We start from the raw sequence: 18,093 nt of genomic DNA on the forward strand, positions 1-18,093 counted from the left end.
TGGTGAGTGTACCTTTGTAAATATTACACATGGTTTAAAAGCAAGCGTGTTTAATGATTAATGATTAATTTGCCCTGGCAATCGCAGCCAGTACAGCTACTGGAAAAGTCTGTTAACGTGTATGGGGATGGAGCGGAAATCCTCAAGGGACATCTCCAGAAAGCTCTCCTTCATGTACTCCCAAAGCCTTTGCAAAAGGTTTCTGGGGAGGGCTGCCTTATCCCGTCCGCCATGGTAGGACACTTTACCACACCAGGCCAGTAGCACGTAGGCTGGAATCATTGCATAACAAAGCATGGCAGCGTATGGTCCCGGTGTTTGCTGGCATGCAGACAACATCCATTCCTTATCGCTCTTTGTTATCCTCAGGAGAGTGATATCATTCACAGTCACCTGGTTGAAATGGGGCAATTTTATTAAGGGAACATTCAGAGGTGCCCCTTCCTGCTCTGCTGAACAGAAATGTTCCCTGCTGTTAGCCACGTGGTGGGGGGAGGAGTGAAGAGATCATCCCCGATAATTGGGTGTGTGTGTGTGGGGGGGTTAGTTGGGTTTGTGCTGCATGTTAACCCGGAAACCCCAGCCCCTCCTTTTACATTGCAAACCCATTTTAAATGGTCAACCCAACGGGTGCTTGGTATGGGAAATGAGGGCGCTACTGTTTGAAACCATTCCCACATGTTAAGAAGGTTAAAAAAGCCAAAAGACTGTGGGTTACCATGGCTGCCTGCAAACCAAAATCTGTTGCCTGGCACTGCGTAAGTGATCTCTCACACCAAACCGGCAGGCCCTCAATATAAGAGGAAAAATGCGACCTTGTAACGAAAGCACATGTGCTGTGTAATGTGAACAGCAAAATTTAACGTGAAAGAGTGTACCCATTGTTCTCTAAAATGTGTCTTTTCTAACCACCTCTCCCTTCTCCTCCACCAGCTGCAAATGTTTCTCCTTCACAGAGGCTAGTGAAGATTAGAAGGAGAAAACGGCGGACTCGAGATGACATGTTCACGGAGCTCCAGATGTCCTCCCACACTGAAAGAGCACAGCTGAATGCGTGGAGGCAGTCAATATCAGACTACAGAAAGGCACAGTATGAATGAGAGCAGAGGTGGCGGGCTGAATCGCGGGATGAACAGAGCAAGTGGCGGGCTGAAGATGATAGGTGGTGTCAGCTTGCAGACAGAAGGCAAGAGTCGATGCTCCGGCTGCTGGAGCATCAAACTGATATGCTCCAGTGTATGGTTGAACTGCAGGAAAGGCAGCAGGAGCAGAGACTGCTGCTACAGCCCCTGTGTAACCAACAGCCCTCCTCCCCAAGTTCCATAGCCTCCTCACCCAGACGCCCAAGAACACGGTGGGGGGGCCTCTGTCCACCCAGTCACTCCACCCCAGATGATTGCCCAAGCATCAGAAGGCTGGCCTTCAATAAGAGTTAAAGTTTTAAACTGCAGTGTGTCCTTTTCCTTCCCTCCTCCCCCACCCATCCCGGGCTACCTTGGCAATTATCCCCCTAGTTGTGTGATGAATTAATAAAGAATGCATGAATGTGAAGTAACAATGACTTTATTGCCTCTGCAAGTGGTGCTCGAAGGGGGAGGGGAGGGTGGGGCGGTTGGTTTACAGGGAAGTAGAGTGAACCAGGTGGGGGGGTGGGGCGGAGAATTCATCAAGGAGAAACAAACAGAAGTTTCACACCGTAGCCTGGCCAGTCACAAAACTCGTTTTCAAAGCTTCTCTGATGCGCACTGCGCTCTGCTGTGCTCTTCTAACCACCCTGGTGTCTGGCTGCATGTAATCAGTGGCCAGGCGATGTGCCTCAACCTCCCACCCTGCCATAAATGTCTCCCCCTTACTCTCACAGATATTGTGGAGCGCACAGCAAGCAGCAATAACAATGGGGATATTCTTTTCGCTGAGGTCTGAGCAAGTCAGTAAGCTGCGCCAGCGTGCTTTTAAACGTCCAAATGCACATTCCACCACCATTCGGCACTTGCTCAGCCTGTAGTTGAACAGGTCCTGACTACTGTTCAGGCTGCCTGTGTACAGCTTCATGAGCCATGGCATTAAGGGGTAGGCTGGGTCCCCAAGGATAACTATAGGCATTTCAACATCCCCAATGATTATTTTCTGGTCCGGGAAGAAAGTCCCTTCCTCCAGCTTTCGAAACAGACCAGAGTGCCTGAAGACGCGAGCATCATGTACCTTTCCCGGCCATCCCACGTTGATGTTGGTGAAACGTCCCTCGTGATCCACCAGGGCTTGCGCAGCATTGAAAAGTACCCCTTGCGGTTTATGTACTCGGTGGCTTGGTGCTCCGGTGCCAAGGTAGGGATATGGGTTCCGTCTATCGCCCCACCACAGTTTGGGAATCCCATTTCAGCAAAGCCATCCACTATGGCCTGCACGTTTCCCAGAGTCACTACCCTTGATATCAGCAGGTCTTTGACTGCCCTGGCAACTTGGATCACAGCAGCCCCCACCGTAGATTTGCCCACTCCAAATTGATTCCCGACTGACCGGTAGCTGTTTGGCATTCCAAGCTTCCACAGGGCTATCGCCACTCGCTTCTCAACTGTGAGGGCTGCTCTCATCCTGGTATTCTGGCGCTTCAGGGCAGGGGAAAGCAAGTCACAAAGTTCCATGAAAGTGCCCTTACGCATGCGAAAGTTTCGCAGCCACTGGGAATCGTCCCAGACCTGCAACACGATGCGGTCCCACCAGTCTGTGCTTGTTTCCCGGGCCCAGAATCGGCGTTCCATGGCATGAACCTGCCCCAGTAACACCATGATTTGCACATTGCTGGGGCCTGTGCCTTGTGAGAGGTCTATGTCCATGTCAATTTCCTCATCACTCTCGTCGCCACGCTGCAATCACCTCCTCGGCTGGTCCTGGTTTTGCTTTGGCATGTCCTGGCTCTGCATATACTCCAGGACAATGTGCGTGGTGTTCATAGTGCTCATAATTGCCGCGGTGATCTGAGCGGGCTCCATGATCCCAGTGCTATGGCGTCTGGTCTGAAAAAAGGCGCGAAACTAGTATCTGACGGACGGAGGGAGGGAGGGAGGGGCGAGTGACGACATGGCGTACAGGTACAGGGAATTAAAATCAACAAAGGTGGCTGTGCATCAGGGAGAAACACAAACAACTGTCACACAGAATGCCCCCCCCCAAAGATTGAACTCAAATCCCAGGGTGCCCTGGGTTTAGCAGGCCGTTGATTTCACGGAGGGAGGGGAAGCAAATGAATACAGAACAAATCTATTTTTTACATCTTAAGCTGGCAGACGATGGTGCAGCATGACTGATAGCCCTCGGCATCTTCTGGGTGCTTGGCAGAAAATACTGGGCGCTTGGCAGAAAATAGCATACTACGACTGATAGCCATCATCGTCAAAACTGCCCAGGTGCCCATGATTGACAGCCACTGCAGTACGACGACGACGACGGATATCAGTTGTAATATACCATCTTCTACTAAAAGGCAAGGGACTGCTGCTGTGTGCAATGCAGCCCCACGTCTGCCAGCCCCACGTCTGCCAGCACCCAGATCGCCGATGAAGGCTACCAGTCATACTGCACCGTCTACTGCCAAAAGGCAATTAGCTGCTGCTGTGTAGCAATGCAGTACCACGTCTGCCGGCACCCAGAGGACATATGGTGATGGTGAGCTGAGCTGAGCGGGCTCCATGCTTGGCGTGGTATGTTGTCTGCACAGGTAACCCAGGTAAAAAGGCACGAATCGATTGTCTGCCGTTGCTCTGACGGAGGGGGAGGTGCCTGACGACATGTACCCAGAACCCCCCGTGACACCGTTTTGCATCATTCAGGCATTGGGATCTCAACCCAGAATTCCAATGGGCGGCGGAGACTGCGGGAACTGTGGGATAGCTACCCACAGTGCAACGCTCCGGAAGTCGACACTAGCCTCGGTACTGTGGACGCGGTCCGCCGACTTAATGCACTTAGAGCATTTTATGTGGGGACACACACAATCGGCTGTATACAACCGATTTCTATAAAACCGGCTTCTATAAATTCGACCTAATTTCGTAGTGTAGACATACCCACAGTGTCAGGGCAACGGCACCTGTATTCCCCCGCTGTGGTCCACCGAAGGCACCCACTTAAAGGTTTCCATCTCCTTGCCATTGCCACTCCTTGGCACACTTCTGAACACCCCAAGAAAGTAACTCACCCTGTTCCCCCTCTGCCTTAGCAAAAGAGGGACTTGTTGGTGCTAAACTGTGTGCCATCCCAGTCTGTTAGCCAGCCAGACAAACTCCTTAGGACTCTGCCAGCTTTTACTTTACTGGCAGAGTCCTGAGGGATGGAACACAGCTAGGCGGTAATCCACTTAAGATAGCCAATGGGAGATGCCAATGACTGGAGTATAGCTAGTGCTTAATTTGTAGTGAAAGAGGTCCTGGGGCTCAAACAATTTTTTATTTTCATAACTGACGTGGCAAGCCCAGAACTGCTGGCGCTATGAACTGCCAAGCCTAGAGATGCCAGAGCTCAGCCTTGGCACAAATTAAGCACTGGATATAGGTAGGGCCTTACCAAATTCACGGCCATTAAAAACGTTTTACATGAAATCTGGTCTTTTGTGTGCTTTTACCCTCCACTATACAGATTTCACAGGGGAGACCAGAGTTTCTCAAATTGGGGGTCCTGACCCAAAAGGGAGTTGTAGGGCAGTTGCAAGGTTATTTTTTGGGGGGGGGACCCTATTGCCACCCTTACTTCTGTACTGCTGCCTTCAGAGCTGGGTGGCCGGAGAGTGACAACTGCTGACTGAGGCCCAGCTCTGCAGGCAATAGCACAGAAGCAAGGGTAGCAATACCATACCCCATGCCATCCTTACTTCTGTGCTGCTGCTGGTGGCGGCTCTGTCTTCAGAGCTGGGACTGGAGTAGATGACATCTTGAGGTCCCTTCCAGCCTTACATTTCTATGATTCTTTGAATGTTCATGGGTCACTGAGTGCAGAGAAGGAGCTGGAGCAGGGCTGGTGCCAGCCACCGTGGTCTCAGCTGAGGCAGAGCAGATGCTCCCCACTTCTGTGTACAGCCTGTCCTATCTCACCCAAGACTCCCAGGACCTGTTCAGGGAGGAGATGAAGGAATAGACCAGGGGAATAGTCATGGGAGAACACAGAAGAGGAATGAGCATAGCCTCAGCTGGGTAAGGAAGTGATTCTCCATTGTTGCTATGGTTAGGGGGATATGACAACATAGGGGGCCATTATTACCTGTACAGGACCAACCTCTATTACTGTAGTAGGGAATGTTGCATGCTGAAGAGTGGGCTTTTTATGCAATGCCGATAGTAGCTTCACTTGAGGATGGATGAACCACCATTCGTCACCTTGATCTCTCCCCCTCACCTCCCAACCGGCTCCTGCTAGGTAAGTGCAATCCAAGATGGATTCCAAGTGGGGGAAACAACAGTTTAAACATGCAACCAGGGATTTAGTGTGGCATATGCTGCTGCACGTGTGCAAAGCAGGCAGAACAATGCCAGCAAGCACAAGGACAGGTTTGGGACAAGCAAAATTGCAGGGTGCGTTCCTCAAACTAGCATTAGTGTTACACCATTTTTAGAGGAAGATAAAACTTAAAAAAAAATAATAAAAAAAAATAACACGGGCCTAGGATATAAGTCCACTATGTAGCCTATGGTGGTATGAAGACCTGAGCACTTAAATAGTCTCTTGGAAATACAGGTCTGGTGTCTGACTGCTGCAGACGAAAGGGGCAGGAGGTTGCAAAGGCACATCTGTGTTGCTTGTATGCTGCCACATCCTAGTTCAGCTTCCTGTTGGTATTGGCCTGAATTTTAGTCTACTCCTGGGTAATGATACAGGAGAACCAAATGATCTGTCAGGTTTTCAGGCACAGAAAATTCCTCAGACTCCCCCTTTTATAGCTCTGCTAGTTACCTCCAGTCATGAATTTGCCCAGCTCCCTGGCAAAGATGGATAATTTTCTTCCAGAGGCTTGGAACAACTGTTCTTTCCTCCACTTTGGGATCTCAAGCAATTTCACATCTTCCAATGCCATCACAGACTGAACTATGTTAACACCATCACTAGTACTGTTCTACTGTCACAGGCCTGTCCCCATCCCAAACCTTTTTTGATTTATTTAAATAACTATAAAGCACTTGCCATTTTCCTGATGGGGAGTAATACTAAGACTGAACTGCTTCTGAGCAGAGAAACGCAGAAATGAAGAATGAATGCCAAGGAAGAGAAGTTGCAACTTTTCCCTTGCTGTGAACAGAAAGTTAAAGGGAAGAAATGTTTCATTTTTTTCCACACTGTTCAGGGTTACATCATCCATGGCTGTGTCCTGAAGGAGCAGGACTGGCAGCAGCAGCAGCAGCAAGAGCACCAGCAGGAGAGGGGCCTGTTTGAACATATGCTAAGATTGGTGGCTGGCCGCTTCCAGGACAACCTGATTCCAGCCCTGACCGGGGTCAAGGTCCTGGCTCCAATCCAGGTCCAGCTTCCTGCCATGTCCCCCTCCACACTATCATATCCTGCAGCTGATTACTGGTGGGTGGGTTGTTAGCCAAAGTGCACATGGCCATCTGTATTCTGTGCACTCCACCTCCAGGCAGCTATGGTAGAGGGATGACAGGTGCTTTGATGACGTGCACTTCCAGTACATGTGACATGACACTTCACCCAGGACCAGCTCCAGGCACCAGCAAACCAAGCGCGTGCGTGGGGTGGCACAATTCCAGGGGTGGCATTCTGGTGAGGTTTTTTTTTTTTTTGCTTCGGCAGTTGCGCTCTCAGAGATTTTTTTTTTTTTTTTTGGTTGGGGTGGCAAAAAACCTAGAGCCGGCCCTGACTTCACCCTCTTTGCACCTAACCACCCTGTGCCCTTAATTATTTTATGCACTTAACTCGCTGCTAGCAGGTCTGCCAGTGCACTGCCCTGAGGCAGTTGGACCACCAGTCTTGTTCACTTTTGCACTGCATTTACTTTGTGGCAGTTGGGCTGCCACTGTTGTTCAGAATTGTTTGCTGTTCAATGACTTTTGACAAGACAGATAGAAGAACTTCAAAACATCAATATTTTAATGCAGTCACAGTATGACAATACATACACAGGCACACAGTCATCTCATAGGCCCGTTGACACAGCACATTACTGTAATGCTCAGCTGATCTCATTTTCCCCTTCCTCCATTTCCCCATCCAAGTTAAGGATGTGGAAACACAAGGCATCCCTTACTTCCTTAGCTGTCCTGCTTCTAGCTCCAGCTGGTTCATTTTCTGGCAGCCTGTTTCTCTAAAGCAGTGCTCTCAGCCTTTCCAGATGACTGTACCCCTTTCAGGAGTCTAATTTGTCTTGAGTACCCCAAGTTTCACCTCCCTTAAAAACTACTTGCTTACAAAATCAGACATAAAAATATGAAAGTGTCATAGCACACTGTTACTGAAAAGTTGCTTCCTTCTCATTTTTACCATATAATTATAAATCAATTGGAATATAAATATTGAACTTACATTCAGTATATAGTATCAAGAGCAGTATAAACAAGTCACTGCCTGTATTAAATTTTAGTTTGTACTGACTTCGCTAGTGCTTTTTATATAGCTTGTAAAACTAGGCAAATATCTAGATGAGTTGATATACCCCCTGGAAGACCTCTGCATACCCTCAGGGGTACACTTACCCCTGGTTGGGACCCACTGCCCTTAAAGCAACACAATCATTGGTCATTAAATTGTGACCAATGTAATTTCCCCTTATCCTCACATACATTGTTTAGAACACTGCATGCCCCAATGACATGAATGGCATTATAAATGCTGCCAAATGATGGTTCTGTAGATAGCAGCTTCTGGCCTTCAGCCGGCCAAGTGAACACTTCACCACCATTCTGCAACTGAGCAGTGTGTAATTAAACTTCTGCCAGATGCTACCACAGCAGGGTAGGGCTTCATGAGCCAGGGCAGTAGAGAATAGGCTGGATCTTCCCAAATTACAGAGTCTGATTGCCACTGCAGAAAGACCCTCTATCGTATCTCATTCCCTGTATCTGCCTCTTGTTCCTGAAAAGAGAATTCTATTAATGCCAGCATTGGTCCAGGTCATTATTCTCTGGGGGGTCCATGCCTTCCCACCATGAACACTAAACCAGAAGTGGTGAACTGAAATGAGTTGCGAAGCTAATACCACTTCTGCCCACGTGCCCAGGAATCACAGACAACATTTCCCGTAGTACCCCACAAAAGATTTCGAAGAGCAGCTCACACTAGTGCAGTGCTAAGCACCAAGGGATCTGTCCCTAGAAGGCCTAGTGCCTCACTTGGTTCACTGCCTCACCAGTGCGGACTCAGCAACCTGAGTGTGGCTCAAGTTACCTTCTGCAGTGTGAATGCTCTCACTCAAGCTAGCCTAACTGGAGGTCACTCTGTAGTGAAGATATACCTTACATTTAGACTGACTGCCTTTTCCTTTTATTGTGCATTTTCTACAACTGTTCAAATATCTGAGGTTGTGGTTTGAATTTTAATATGCTTTAGAATGTGCTCCCCAATGCATTTTTCACAACACCACCATCCAACACATTACATACCATAGACAGCCAGCAGTGAGATGCTGTACAATTTTAGAAATAGTCCCATAAAATGTAATGCAGATATCATGGATGATCAGTGTAATGCTAAAATGTTTTATGCCCCCACAGTAACGAGATGGCATTATGTTTTTGTTACACTGCTCTGTTTGAAATGTGATATAAATAGGAGAATGATGTTCAAATGCTCTCAAGTATTTACAGACACTTGGATGGAGTTCTAGAGAGTCTGACTTGCCCTCCTCTGCCAAGGATGTCAAAACCTTTGATTACAATGAGAGATTTATCTCAGAGCAGATTGCAGGCCTGGGTCTTGTATTTGGAATTATTATTTCAAGTTTCAGAATTCTATGTTCATCTACTTCCATATAAAAACTGTTTCACACAGACAATCAGAGAACCTATTTAGTGCAGTTCACTGTTTCCAATATAGCAATGTTGTAAATAACTTAATGGCAGCCCACACTAAAATACAGACATTAGAAAGTTATATCTGAAGTTCAACAAAGATATAAACAGTGTAACAACAAATGCTGCAACTTCAGTTTTAGGAAGTGTATGCAAAAGAAACCTAGGAAACTCTTTCTAGTATTAAGGTAATGTGAGTATAAATGTCATGCTAGAGCAGGCTGTGTTTTCTGGTGGTTAGAGTGGGAAACTGGAAATCCATATTATTTATTTCTATTCCCAGCTTTGTCGCTGACTTTCTTAGTGACCACAGTTAAATCACTTAGGCCCAGTGTGGTGAAGCACATGGATAACCCCTTCTAATGAATTCAGCCCTTTGGCTTGTGCAGTCACAGTTTCTGCTGCCTTTCATATTTGGAGAGCTTTTTCTAAAGTTAAGTCTCCTTAATGGAGCAGTATCTCTCTTAACACATTGTCTTTAATGCCACAAATGATTCTATCTCTGACCAGAGACTCTGTCATCTCACCAAAGTCACAGGTTTTACTGAATTTCCTTAATTCTGTGACATATTGCGCTATGGTGTCATCAGTCTTTTGCATGCATGTAAAAAAATTATGTCTCTCAAAGGTTTCATTCCTTCTTGCCATGCAATGTTCCTCAAACGTAGTCAGTATTTTACTTAACTTCATGCTTTCACCTTTGTCAGACTTAAAGTTGTTATAAATACTCAATGCTTCTTCCCAACAACATGCAAAAAGATTGATGATTTCACTTTATCAATTTTCTTCTTTGCCCCTATAGCTACTAAATACAACTCAAATCTCTGTCTGATTTTTTTCCAGTTCTCTGCCACATTGCCTGACAATTGCAGACTGGATGGAGGTTACAACACATCCATTTTTGGCTTCTCCCCCAACTTAAGCTACCCAAGCTACTATTGTGCTCACCAAATACATGCAAAAGCCTCTGTGCCTGGTGCTCTGCGTGCTGCTCTGTTGCCTTCTTTGGCTCTGCTTTCAGTTGCAAACACAAGCGTTTACTTCAAAATGACCGCAGTTTCCTTCTCATTCAGCACTTCTGACACCATGTAACCAGCTTGGGGTTTGTTAAATAACAAACCAGTGAATGAGAACGGAATAAAACAAACCAGAGAGAGTCTTTGGTGAATTGCAGCACACCAGGGCTGGCTCCAGGCACCAGCGCAGGAAGCAGGTGCTTGGGGCGGCCAATGGAAAGGGGCAGCACGTCCGGGTCTTTGGCGGCAATTGGGCGGCGGGTCCCTCGGTCCCTCTCGGAGGGAAGGACCGGCCACCGAATTGCCACTGAAGAACCAAGCAGCACAGTAGAGCTGTCGCCGAAGTGGCTCCAATTGCAGCTTTATCTTTTTTTTTTTCCCTTTGCCACTTGGGGCGGCAAAAAAGCTGGTGCCGGCCCTGCAGCACACACAGCCATGTGGTGCTCCCAACCCCTGCCTTGAGGGCACATCTCCGAATTCCTATGTTCATAGTGTAACCCTTCTGCCCATCTAAGTTGGCAGCAACAAGGGCCGGGTTCTGTATGTAGGGGTTCCGTTTCAATAACGCAATGCAAAACCGGCTTGAGCCCCCACCCAGTGACCTGGGACAATTACATACCACCCCCTGGGTGCCTCTAAGAGGCAATACTTCCCCTCTCACAAGCATGGAGTCTGAGTATAACAGAAAATGTTTAATAACATGAGGTAAATGACATCAGCATTAAATTGGAAAAACACCACAAACAGGATTCATAACACAAACCATGAGCAAAAAAACCCACCCCAGCAAGTTGGGCTGTGTCCTTTCCCTTTGGGTTCTTGAAACCAGCAACCCAAGGATCACCAATGTCCCAAAAGTCCAACAACCCCCCAAAGTCTCTGTCCCTGGTCAGTGCAGCCCCAGAGTTCGGAGGGGGGGGGCACACAGGGTGTTAAGGGGCACCTTATGTGATCCGAGGCCGACGGGGTTCCGCCACAGCCTTCACCACGAGCCGCTCCACTCCACCAGCTGTCCCCGTGAGCTGCTCCCGCCGTCCCACAAACTGCTCTGGCAGCTGCTCCACTCTGCTCACCGACCTGTGAGCCACTCAGCTCTGCTCCACTTCAGCCATCCCTTGGGCCGCTCCCACAAGGCTCCGCTCTGCTAGCTGCTCCTCCAGCCGCTCCGGTCACCGACCTGTGAGTCGCTTAGCTCCACTCTGCTAGCTGCTCCGCCAGCCGCTTAGCAATATAGCTTCAGGCTCCCCCACTAGTTAACACAGCCTCAGTGATCTCAGCTCTTTTGTGATTTCAGCTCTTAGCAATTTCAGCTCATAGTAGGGGAGCCCCAGTGCTAGTGCACCATTGGCCCAAAGTGAATTCAGCTCAGCAGTCTGTAACTAGACTTCTAATGAAATCAAAATTAGCTCTGACATTCAACAGTGGAGAGAGAAGGTAATGCAATTGGTGTTTCAACCCCCTCAGAGAGGGGCCCATACCATCAGGTACAAATACCTGTCCCCATCCTCTCTCCATTCACTGGGAGTTGTAACCCATGCCCCTTGTCAAGCAAGTGCTACTTAGGTAATGGTGAAGGACTCACTCAGTCCTTCTGTCATACAACAGTTTCACTGCCCTTGATTCACAGAATCAGGGTAACAAGACTTTATTCTTCCTGCCCCAATAACAGAGAAGACTGGGGATCCCACACCAGCCAAAGTAACCACTTTGAGTTGCTGTTGTTTCATGCCAGGCGAATGGGTGTGCCTATGCAAACAAGATCAGCCCCTGGAGTTCTTTTACACACTCGCCATAATTCAGCACCAGATGTCAGGGTAGAGCTCATCCTGACTCTGCTTACAATAATACTGTCCCTATGAGGGAGCGTCTCCAAATTATAGTCTTCTACAAACATCTCTCTACAACTACTAAAGACAAGCCACCACAGACTTGGATACAGTGTCCATGCCCCCAACTAAAGGGGCAACAGTAGGAAGTAGCTCAGGGCAGAGGATGTAGTCTCACTGCTGGGAGCTCTCCTACTCAGGGATTGACTTATACAGAACCCTGGGCTGAGACCTGGTGGAATGGGAGGGCCCAGGACCCTCTACCATCTTGCCTTAAATATTGAGGCACCTCAACCACAGAAGTAGGGGACAGGAAGTCAAGCACTCCAACCACTAGGCCGACTGGTCCTCCAAGCTCTCTGTTACACCCAGATCCTCAAAGGTATATAGGTGCCAAAATACCTTTGAGGATCTGGGTTTTAACCTCCCATTCTCAGGTTACCTATGGCTGTAGATGTATGTACCCTACAGGGTGAACATGTGAAGCTTAATTGTTTAACTAATACTTATGAATTGTGGTGAGATACTAAAAAAAATGGTACTATGTTAATTATTATTGATTGATTAATTAATTTGTATTGTGGTAGCTTCAAAGCACCCCAGTCTGAATTGGGGCTTCATTGAGACAGGTACTGTATAAACACAAAAGATGTATTTCCTGTTCCACAATGTACAATTAACCAGTGGAATTAATTGCCACAAGATGTACAGGCCAACAGCTTAGCAGAATTTAAAAGACAATTAAGGGAATATCCACAATTATATTAGATAGGATAAACACAGTTTAAAAAAAAAGGAATATAACTCCTCATATTAAAGGTTACAAGCTGATGCAGTTATGAAAAAAACTTCCCCTGTGCTAGATAGGTTGATAGAGCTCTTCACTTCATGTAAGGAAATATGGCCAATGCTTTATTTTAGCATATGTAACAATGTGCACTTTGGTGATTTACAAAAACAAAGTGAGCCAAATTCAGCCCTAGTGTAAACCCATAGCAACAAGCTTGCATTAGGGATGATTTTGCACCAAGATATCTGTCTATGACTAATGGTTTATCATGCTGTAGTCCTTCTATCTCCCCTAACCAGAATGCTTCCTTTTCCTAGGTGTAATATATGTCCTCAGCTAGAGATACTCAAACAAAATTCTTCTCAGCAGTGAAACTAGAAAAGAAAAAGATTTTTTAAAGGGTTGCAAAGTAGTGAAATAATTTGCTGCAGCAATTTTTCTTCATGAAAGTACAAGCCTGTTTTCACAAATGGAAAATATTTCTCCCCCAAATGTATCTTTTCTTTCCATGGTACCAGTTTCTTTTTGAGTCAAGTAGACAGTAAGATTCTGCAATACTGTAAAGGCCCAAGTGAGGGTTAATTTAGTATTTCAAATTAAATTTTTTTTAATAAACCTACTTTTAAAAATTGGGACAGAAATGATAGATTCCTGATACAGAAACAAAGAGCTTGTGGTCATTGTTTTCTTGGGGACTACCTTTGTAATGCCATCTGTCCAGTGATAGTACTAAGGAGACACATTAAAACTTTAAAAAACTGTCTCAAGGTGAAACAGCTACATAACTGTAAAAACAATTGAGTAAGATCAATACAGGTTCATTTCTAATCAGAGGTACTTGATCTAGATGCCTCTTTAAAGTTAATTATCTCTGTTTTGTGCAGCTGGCTGAAGAAAGTACAGATTGAAATAGCTACCTTAGATCAATGTAGATTTTCCTTCTAATCTTGAAAATATGACTGTCTGATTTTTATTTTACATCATTTTATTTTAAAGAAGTTATTTTCTTGACATAGAATAAAATGTAGCATTGCTGGACATTAGATTTCTTTTTCAATTAATAGAAAAAGAAATGCAGCTGAATAACTACGGGGCATGATTGCCTATTCATACTAGCTCTTTCATAAATTTGTTAATATTTGCTTGCCTTTATTGATTTTGACATTAATATCAGTTTTTGTCACCTCTAGGGGGCAGTTTAAGACAAGCTATATAGTTGTTGGATTACGTATAATTAGAGTAGGCTGCAGGGATGGGAAGATATTATTATATAGTGGAAAACTATCTGTTTTTGTAGCAGATGCTGAAGAATTTATCTCTTCTTAAAGGGTTTGATTAAGCCAAAGTTAGTTTCTGGGGCTGCTGGTCCATGAAAGCTCTGCAATGGGTCTCCTGGACTACAAGAGCACAGAAGCTGATCTGTATTCTCAGGGAGATGTCAGCCTTTCTCAGTGGCTCCAGAAAACCAAATGTGGCTTTCTGAAATTTCCCTTTCTCAACAATAAAGTCCTTCCAGCCCGGTGTGGCAATCAGGCTCTTGGGGATTGTAATGGGGTAACAGCCCTTTAGGGCCAGAGGAGGCAATCTGAGAGACCAGTTATTCCATCATCTTTGCCAGATGCCCAAGGAAAGTGAATGAAGAACTGAAAGAACAACTGAAATGGACACTGGGTGAGAGGCAGATGGTCGTGGAAGGAGAAAGGAGTAGGAAAACTCAGGCCACTGTTCCTTTAAGGGACAGCCTGGGACCAGGTGTCTGGCTGAGTGATGGGACAAGGCTCCCCTCTCTCCCAGATGGCCCCAGACAGGTGTTTGGGGTTATTAGACACCTGGGAAGGATCAAGAACATGGTCAGATGACTGGGCTCCAACTCCAGTTAAGGAGAGCTGCAGAGACAAAGAACTCAGAGGTGTTACAGGCCCCAGAACAACAGTTGTGAAAACCCTGAACATAAAGGGAAGGTTTGGGGTAGGCTGGGAAGCCCAGGACTGGAACCATACAATCCTGAGAAGGATGATGGAGTATCCAACCTAGATGGGGATGTAGTGGGGGCTGTTTCTGGAGCTGGAAATTGTTTAATAAGTTATACCTTGGGTGTAGGAATATAGTCCCACAAATTTGGGTGAACTATGGTTTTAAATTGAGTTGGGATATTAGTATGAGCAATGGGCCCAAAGCATGTAACCAAAAAGAATGAGATCACAAGAAAGAAGAGTTGTGTTAAACTGGCAGTGATCCTGTGAAATGGCAGTGTTACCTTATTTAAGTTTGGGGCTGTAGTAACAGAAATAAAACATGGTTAACTGGGTACCAGGTGCAGTAAGTAACTGGCTAAGAAACTCCTTCATCTGGCCTTAGCTAAGGTCTGATAATTAGCAGTGACATCACTTGTTTGTTAAAAGATATAAAACCAGTAAACTCTTAAAGGGTTCATTGCTAATACCTGCCTAAGTTGGAGCTGACCAATATCGGTTGAAACACCTCTAGGTTTAGCCTGTTTTGTAAGTATCTTGATCAAATGCTTACAAATGTTTTGTTGCTGTTTGGATGTAGTAAATTGCCTATTATTTGGACTTTTAGGCATCTTTAGAGCAATTGTGTAAATATCTTTTAGCCTTTGGATTTCATAAAAAGAATTTTTGGTTAAATTAGTGACGAGGTAATACCCTGCATAAATAATAATAATTCCAACACCAGGAGAGGGGAAATACTGTTTAAAGATTCTGGGTGGTGTTTAAACTATTCTGACAGTTGGAGGGAAACTGAAGCAGGGGACTGCAGTGGCATGCCGGGCTGCCTGGGATTATGCTTGGAGACCATATCCTTCTTTCAGTGATGATGTCAGACTAGGATATCCCCTCAATTCTTTTCTTTTCTTTTCTTCCCCCAAGAAAGGACAAAAATAAGCAAATGCAAAGAATAACACATTGAAATTAATACAACAGTAATTAATACCAATGTCAGGCTGTCTAGGGCAAAGATGATTTTATGGTTAAGGCATAGGGTGTAACTCAGGAGGTTTAGCTTTGGTTCCTAGCTCTGAGACATACTTTATGTGTGTCCTTGGGAAAAATACAATCTCTCTGTGTCTCTGTTCCTACCCCTAAAACAGGGATAGTAGTTACAGCTGGTCCAAAAAAATTTTTTTTTAAACAAATTTCCCACCGGGCCATTTCACCAGCCAGGGATTGGCTGGGTGCAGAAGTGTTCCAACCATGCCTCCTTACCCCAAGAGAAGAGTGTCATAAGAGCCCTTATGCTGGTCCTTATGGCACCTGGTGATTCCAGTCAATGGGTGGAGATCCATTATTCTCATCAAGATAGTTTACCAAGGCAAACTTTGCTTATAACAGTAGTAACCTCCTCAGCATCACTGAGTTAACTAGGTTACATTCACACCAATTAAGGAGACACATTAACACCATTAGCCTTTTTAACCTTCAGTAGGTTGTATTTCTCCAGTTATTTTTCCAAGGTATTACAGTAAGTAGATGTCTTGTTCATGGCATTAACCTTGCAAAAAACAATGTAAGTAGCTCGAATCCTATCATAAATCAGATCTAAACTTCCTCTGAGTCTGGCAGTGTTTGGATTTGGGGTTTTGGGCTGGGTCTATATCTTATAGAAATACATAATATAGGCCATGGGGTATTCTGCAGTCAGATTTTCAAAACTCAAGCATACTGTCTAAACCAGGTAGATGAATGCCCAGTGCAGTTTTGGTAAGGTATTTTCAGAGGTTGTGTTAAGCACTCATATATTTTGAAATTCCAGTCACATAATTATGTATAGACATGGGCTATGCTTAACTGGGATATTCAGAAAGGCTGATGGAAGTAATTTGTACCTGATGAGCAGATGGTGAGGTAACTTGTGGCATGCTGCAACTGGTCCAGTGTGTGGATTTTGCAGTGAAGTCTCTTGTTTCTTGAAGGAAACTGAAAAGTTAACAATGCTTTCCTTTAGTTTATCTCTGGTTTCTTGCAAATATAAGAAAGTAACCATAGAAAGCTTTCCTTAAATCTTTATATCTGCCCTAAGGTGATACAGATGCAGCTTTCCCCTAAGCAACAGCCATTTGCCTTCAGGCAGAAACTCCAAAGGCACCCAACAGTGAGGGGGCATGAGCACAGTAGAGGAAGAGAGAGGATATGACACTGGTATGAGATATGGAACATCTGAGCTCTCACCCTACCCCAACAACCCTCTACCAAAGCTAAAATCTCCATGCCACTGACTATTGGCAGAGAAATTAGACTAGTATCCCCCCACCATCCTTGACACTAACACCCACCTCACAGTATTTTCCAGCATAGGCACCTCCATCCAACTGAAGAAGAACAGTCTCTTTCCCTGCAGGACCAATATCTGAAGCAGATAAGATAACTAACCTTGCAAGTACTGCCAGATGGTCCCTTCCCCAGTGCCTTCAGCATATGAAGAGGAGGTGCGGGTGTCCTGTAACCAAAAGTTCCTGTTAGAAATAAAAGCAGTGAGACAAGAGCATGCTGCTTGGACTGAAGAACAGCTGGCAGTCACCAAGGAAACAGTGAACTGGACCTACACACATGCAGAACATCATGGGGATGACTAGGACTTTCTGCTGGGCTCAGTCATCTTTACGGACAATACCATCAGCATGTAAGTTCCCCCACTGTTCCCACTTAGCCACGTATTTCCTACATAATAACACAGGACTGAAACCTAGACTATCTTATTCTTACAGCTTGACTGGGTTTATGAGCATGAGGGTTAGACGTAGGTTGCGAGAGCATCACAAACCACTGTACCATTAATCTCCAGGCTTGTTATGATCCATTACTACAACATCAGTAATATTGAGAATAAAGACATATTTTATAACAAAATATACCTCATGAATGTGAAATCTGTAGGTAAATTAGAAAGGAATTAGCACAATATATGATACTCTGAAGAAACAGGGCTTCTGGCAGTAACTCCCTGACCTTTTAAAAGAGAGACAAGCTGGGTGGGGAATAGCTTTTAAAAGACACTTTCAAATAGCTGATATACTTGTCCTGTTGGTATCCAGGAAGTGGGCTGGCAGAGCCCGCCCACTGCTAACGTACCTCCCCCCAGCCTAAGAGGAGGATCCACAGGTCCGTGATACCAAATAATTGTAGGGGACAACTAATGAGAGAACAGGAATGGGAGTGAGGTCACAGGGCTAAATTAAGGGAACTGGACAGGGACACCGAGCAGAGAACCCCGGACAGCACCCACTGCTCCTCGAAGGCGTCAAGGGAGCCAGCGGATGCCGCCCAGAGGAACTCTGCCCGGATGCGTGAACAGACGGAGGAGCGGAAATAGGCCCCACAGTCGCAGGAAACCCTGTCGGCCAACCTCCTTTCCCTGGTTTTGTAGATGGTCATTTTGGCCAGGGCTAAAGGAGGCTGACAAGGAGGAGGAGGTTGACAAGGAGGTCTCGCAACTTT

Source organism: Chrysemys picta, chromosome 3 (assembly GCF_011386835.1).
Source record: "Chrysemys picta bellii isolate R12L10 chromosome 3, ASM1138683v2, whole genome shotgun sequence".
NCBI classification, from domain to species: Eukaryota; Metazoa; Chordata; order Testudines; family Emydidae; genus Chrysemys; species Chrysemys picta.